This window comes from Petaurus breviceps, unplaced genomic scaffold (assembly GCF_028583685.1).
Source record: "Petaurus breviceps papuanus isolate PSGF00001 unplaced genomic scaffold, PetGlider_PUasm1.0 187, whole genome shotgun sequence".
Lineage (NCBI taxonomy): Eukaryota > Metazoa > Chordata > Mammalia > Diprotodontia > Petauridae > Petaurus > Petaurus breviceps.
This window is the reverse complement of record NW_027185799.1, coordinates 6,093,656-6,099,555: the sequence shown is the minus strand read 5'-3', so window position 1 is coordinate 6,099,555 and position 5,900 is coordinate 6,093,656. Positions and strand designations below refer to the sequence as shown.

At 39.4% G+C, this 5,900-nt stretch overlaps 1 long non-coding RNA gene across 1 annotated transcript in view; it reads left to right on the top strand.

The window, feature by feature from the left end:
* LOC138163087 (uncharacterized) overlaps positions 1-5,805 on the top strand; it is a 115,689-nt gene extending 109,884 nt beyond the window's left edge. The window contains exons 3-4 of the long non-coding RNA XR_011168784.1: positions 544-633; positions 5,362-5,805. This is a non-coding gene — a long non-coding RNA (uncharacterized lncRNA). The remainder of the gene's footprint in view (positions 1-543; positions 634-5,361) is intronic.
* Positions 5,806-5,900: the final 95 nt, after the last annotated feature.

Below are 5,900 nucleotides of genomic sequence, written 5' to 3'. Positions count from 1 at the left end.
GAAGGAAGGAAGGAAGGAAGGAAGGAAGGAAGGAAGGAAGGAGGGAAGAGTCAGAAGACCTTCATTCTAATTCTACCTGCCATCATTTAATTATGTGGCTTTCTGCCTCTCAGTTTCCACATCTGTAAAATGAGTTTGCTAGATGCTCATTAAGGTCCCAAGAGAATTTCATCTCCTTGAGGGCAAAGGCTCATTAATTTCTATCCTCTTATCCCTAGAGTTTAATAAATATTTGGCAAATTCCATCTTTAATTTTTTTGGAAATTCTTTGTTAAAGAGATCATTTGCCTCCCTCATAGATAAACTGGATATTTAAAAAAATATATACTCTGTAGACTAGAATTCCATTAGAAAGTTGAGTCAGACTTTAGACTTGGAGGTTGAGGTTGGACTTGGATTGAATTTACCCAAAGTAACAATTTGTGGAGCTAATCCCCTAAACTCTTTTTCTTGGGGTGGGCTGGAGTCCATCTTGCTGACAAGCTTTTCCCAAAGAGGACTTTTGCTGTGAATTCTGACCTGATCTTACTCTCATCTGCCTAGGGGGCTATGGCTTCTTGGCTGGAAGTCAAAGGGCTGGACTGGCTGTGGACTTCATATCAGCTGGAGACAGGAATATTGAAAAGAGGCCAGGTATGGGAGATTTTCCAGCTCTTTGGAGATCACAAAGGTCACAAGTGATGCCTGAAATCCAGAAATCTCATGCTTAATTTCTGTTGTCTTATTCCATAGATTAAGATAACAGAGATATTGTGATACTTCACACCTCTCCACCCACACTTTCCTGCTCCACACATGTTAGGGAGGAGACTAAAAAAGAAGATGGCTTATGGTAGATGGTGTCATAAAGGTCAGGGGTGTCAGAGAAGAAAGGAGAGTATTCTGGGGAGAGGAGAGAAATCTTTCCCTGGGGGATGAGGAGAGGAATCTTGAGACAATTTCAATTAAACATGCCATTTCGAGAAGGGAAAAGAAAGACCCAGTAAAGGTTGCTAGAGATCAATCCATCAATCAAATAATACTTCTTAGTTCCTACTAACTAACAGTCATTCAGGCAACATTTATTAAGCACCTATTATGTTCTAGGAGCTATGTTAGATCCTGGGGATATAAATACAAAAAATGACATGATCCCTACTCACAATGACCTTACTTTCTACTGGAGGACACAAGTACACAAAAGAGTTAAAATAAAGAGAGATAAGAAAAATCTGGACCCTCACTGGTTCTAGGAGAATGCCATTTGGTGATAGATATTTCTGTTGTGCTGCCTACAATGACTGTCCGAAAACAGGATGGGAGGAGTAGGGTTTCCCCGAGATTTAAGTGGAGGCAGAAGTCTTGCAAACCCCATGTCCCAAAAGCCAATCGCAGAGGGAACTCCAGGAGTCCCATAACAAAGTGCAGGTGCTCACCCAGGCCTAGCCAGAAACTCAAAGGAGAAGCCAGGGGTCTGGAAGCCTGAATGTTCACTCCCTTGGAGAGACTCCAGTAATCTTGGGGCTTCCCCAGAGTTTCCCATATCAAACTACAGTTATTTGGAGAAGTCGGTCTTTCTTTCCAACAGATTTTACAAAAAACAAAACAAAACAAAAAAAGGATAAAATATCCCAGTCTGGCTTTTTCTTTTAGGTGTTAAAGGAGGGAGGGTGACTAAGTAGCCTATTAAAAACTTCATTTGTAATGCAAATGAAACCTTTTATGGTTGTTAGGAAAATCTTAGGTCTAAGAAAGACTTTTGATATGGTTTTGTCTTCACTTCCAGCAAGGCTTAGAAATATTATGGACTGGGACCTAAGATTTTGAGGGCATGCTTTTTAGAATTCTTGGTTAAGAATATATGGCATTACTGACTGACCAATGTTCCTGTATTGTTTTAATATGAAAGAGGTCCAAGAATGGCAACTTTTTGTTTGTTTGTTTGTTGGGGGGGGGGGGGAGAGAAGGGACAGGAAGTGAGTCATTATGAACTTCAGACTAACTTGTTTGAGTCAGGTTTGATTTTAGAGACGATGAAATGAAAATAGATCTGATTTTCCTTTTTCCATGTTTTGGTTTTATGTTTGTATCTGGAATGAGAATTCACATTCCCATATAGGGTTACATTAAATTATCCAACAAGCATTTCCTTCTTTGTCCCTTTATGGGAGGGGGAGACAGTGTGAAATAGGTGAATTTAGGATATCTAATTAGCTAAAATATTAGGTCACCACCTGGGTGGAGTATTACAATCCAGCCATAACTTCAGAGGGTAATTCTGATTGGCTGAAAAAAAAACCCAGAATTAGAAGAATAGACCAATTTAGTTCGCCCATAATGACCTGTTTGGCAAACTTAAATTTAATTTATCTGTATCCTGAGGGGGAAGTCAATTTTCAACTGCAATTTATGAGGGAAGAGTGCATACAGTATAAGTCAATTGAGGGGAAATCTGCAAGGGTAGGCTAGTTCTAAATGTACTTTGGGTTGACAAAAGCTGAGTGGGGAGATTTATTTAATCTACCTTAACATTTAGCTTTCTTAGCACTTTTAATTACCTTACCGAGTTGTATTATTTTTGAATTTGTATATTCTATTTTCCTTTGTAAATACACTGTAGAAAACAGACTCAGAAGTGTTTGGAGACAGGAAAAGATAGAAGTTAAGCATTAGCAAGGGCTAACAAAATGCAGAAAAGGAGGGAGACACAATGAGTGATTGAGTGTGCTAGATCTTTGAAGTCAAGAATTTAACTTTGCCAGAACCTAAGTAGGAGAGTTTAAAAAACAAACAACAAAAAACCCCCACCAATCCAGGGTTGGTATTCAGAGATAAGGGAAGTTCAGTATAATGCAACATACATTCTATATATAGCTGATTTACCATAGGACAAAGACACTAATAGCCTTACACGCAATGCATGCAATCAAATTGTATTAATCTAAGTGGGCAAAAAAATAACCTTCCTTTAAGAACAAGTCACAAACCTGAGTTTTAAAGGTTTGTGATAGTAATGGCAATTAAAGATTCCCCTGTATTGGCTTGGTTTTCAAATTGATTGTGTTAAAACCCAGAGTTTGTTAATCCCACCTGTGGGATGGGCTTGTTGATGTGAAAAGAAAGTCCTGAAGTGGGAGGAGCTGGTGACGTAGATTTGGAGAGACACTGGAGAGAGGCGGAAGATCTTTTTTGGAAGCAGCACCTCGTGGAGAGAGAGAGAGACTAAGAGGATTGCTGGTGGCCGCTTTGAATTGCCCTGGACTTTTGAGACCTGCCCCCTGAGCTGCCAAGGACTGAGGAGACATGGCTGTTTTGCTGGTACTTTGTCTGTCTGTTTTGATGTTATTTTGCCAGATTTGTCCACTGGTGAAAGACTGTCCTGTTGAAGAAGTCCTGGAACCTGGCATTTGGTTAAGAAGGCCTGAGACTGTCCTGCAGACAGAGAGTGAATACTGTCCACTGGTGAGGGACAGTACTGTTGTTGCAGGGGTCTGGAGACTGTCCTGCAGACAGAATGAATACTGTCCACTGGTGAGGGACAGTACTGTTGTTGCAGGGGTCTGGGAGCCTTTCTGTTGGTTCAGAAGCCCTGAAGAAGGATTTTCTTGTTGTATTTTTACCGAAATCCTGGGAGAGGGCTTTGCTAATGTGTTCAGGGGTTCTAGGGCTGTTCTACAGACAGAGGATAAATTCATGAAGGGACTGGCAATGTATCTTATGGCCTTGCTAAGCCTTGTCTCTCCAGGAACTAAGATTGCTGAGAACTTGCCTCGTGTCAAGATGAAGAAAAGACCTCCATTTGGGTATTAAGTGCTGTGTTTAAACTTGATGTAACTCTGGGGTAGATTCAATTGTGATCCAGGGGTGGGGAACTTTTGACCTTTTTGTGTTCTATGGTTGAGCAAATGAATGTATTTTACTTATGTTTGGAAACTAATCTCCATTTGAGAAGAGGGGCTTTGTGGTGGACTTAATTAAGGTATAGCCTAGGGGTGGAGTAGTATTTAGAACAGGGACTTTGTAATTGATTGAATGATTGGAAGATCCTGGGGTGGGGTAGTACTTGGAGATTATTTAATCACACTTAGTAAATGCTGTATTTTGAATGATGTCATGTTTTGATCTTCTCTGTTCTTGGTTTGTCACTGAAACAAATAGAGAGCACCTATGCTGGTATTTTGAACCTGGGAAGTTGCCTTTGCTTGATATTACATTACAAGGTTCTGATAAATTTCTTTCATGAAGTACTCTTGGAAAAGGTTGTCTTTCTGACTGGTTGAATGTGTCTCTATTACCTTCAGGATCAAATATAACATTCCCTTTCATAACCTGACCCTCTCCAAATTTTTCTTTTCTTCTTATGCCTTATAGTCTTTCACATACTCTACAATTCAGTGACATATACATTTTTTGAACAAGATACTCCATCTCCACTGCATTTCCATGAGCTGTCCTTCATGTCTTGGAATGGTTTCCCTCATCATCACTCCTCTTGGTTTTACTAGGGTTCATATGCCAGCTAAAATCTTACCTTCTATCAGAATTTTTTTTCCTTATGGCCTTGTTAATGCTAGTACCTTCCCTCTGAAATTATCTCCAAATTTTTCTGTATATATGTGGTTTTTACACAGTCATTTGTATGGTGTTTTACTCATTAGAATGTGAGTTCCATGGGGCGGCCATGTAGCACAGCAAGTAAGAGCACCGGCTCCAGTGTTGAGAAGACCTGGAGATCGAATCCCGGGCTCAGACATTTAGCACCCACCCAGAAACACCTGGCCGTGTAACCTTGAGCAAGTTACTTAACCCCGATTGCTTAGGGGCGGCCAGGTGGCTCAGCGAGTAAGAGCACCGGCTCCAGTGTCGGGATGACCTGGATCAAATCCAGGCTCAGATACTCAGCACCACACCCAGAAATAATAACTGGCCGTGTAACCTTGAGCAAGTTACTTAACCCCAATTGCTTTAAAAAAAAAAAAAAGAATGTGAGTTCCTTGAGGACAGGAACTCTTTTTGACTGTCATCTGCAGTCCTTAGCACAGTGCCAGGTATATAGAGAGTGTTTAAGATACATATGTCATATTTATGTCAGTATATGTAGAGTACTAGGTGCTACACAGGATAGAACTCTGGGCTTGGAGTCAGAAAGACCTGAGTACAAATACAGCGTCAGAAACTTCTTAGGTATATGAGGTTAAGCATGTCACTTAACTTTTGTTTGTCAATGACATATAACTCCAAAATCTTTGTCATGAAGGCATCATGAAAAGTCAGACATGACAGAAATTATTGAACAACAACATATATCAGTATATAGATACCAACAAGGTTTCTGTCTTCTATCTCATCCTATCCCTTTGTGGTTTTGATTTCTTCTGCTAGGTCTCTACATATTGAAAGTTTTTCATTCCACATAATTTGAAGATGATGAATATTTGGGATAATGGTGATGATGATGATGATGACATAATCATCTCTCCTCATGACGATCATTCATCCTACAATGAATTTTCTGCTGAGTTTTCTTGAGGGACTCATATTTAAATTAAATCTTTTTGTTGTAAATTGTTTATAAAAATTAGGAAAAAAATTCACTTGAACATTAAGTCCTACATAACTCTATTAATAGGGAAGTAGAAATCAACAATAATAACAATAAAATAATGTTCATGGACACACAATACCAGTTTATTTAAAATCCAAAAACTTGATATTAAGCTATCTATATACTATTAAAGACTTTGGTACACTTTTTTTTTCTTCTTATAATATATTATTCATCCAAGGCAAATTTATCCACATTAAAAAAGAAGAAGGAGGAGGAGGAGTAGGAGAAAGAGGAGGACGAGGAGGAGGAGGAGGAGGAGAAGAAGGAGAAGAAGAAGAAGAAGAAGAAGAAGAAGAAGAAGAAGAAGAAGAAG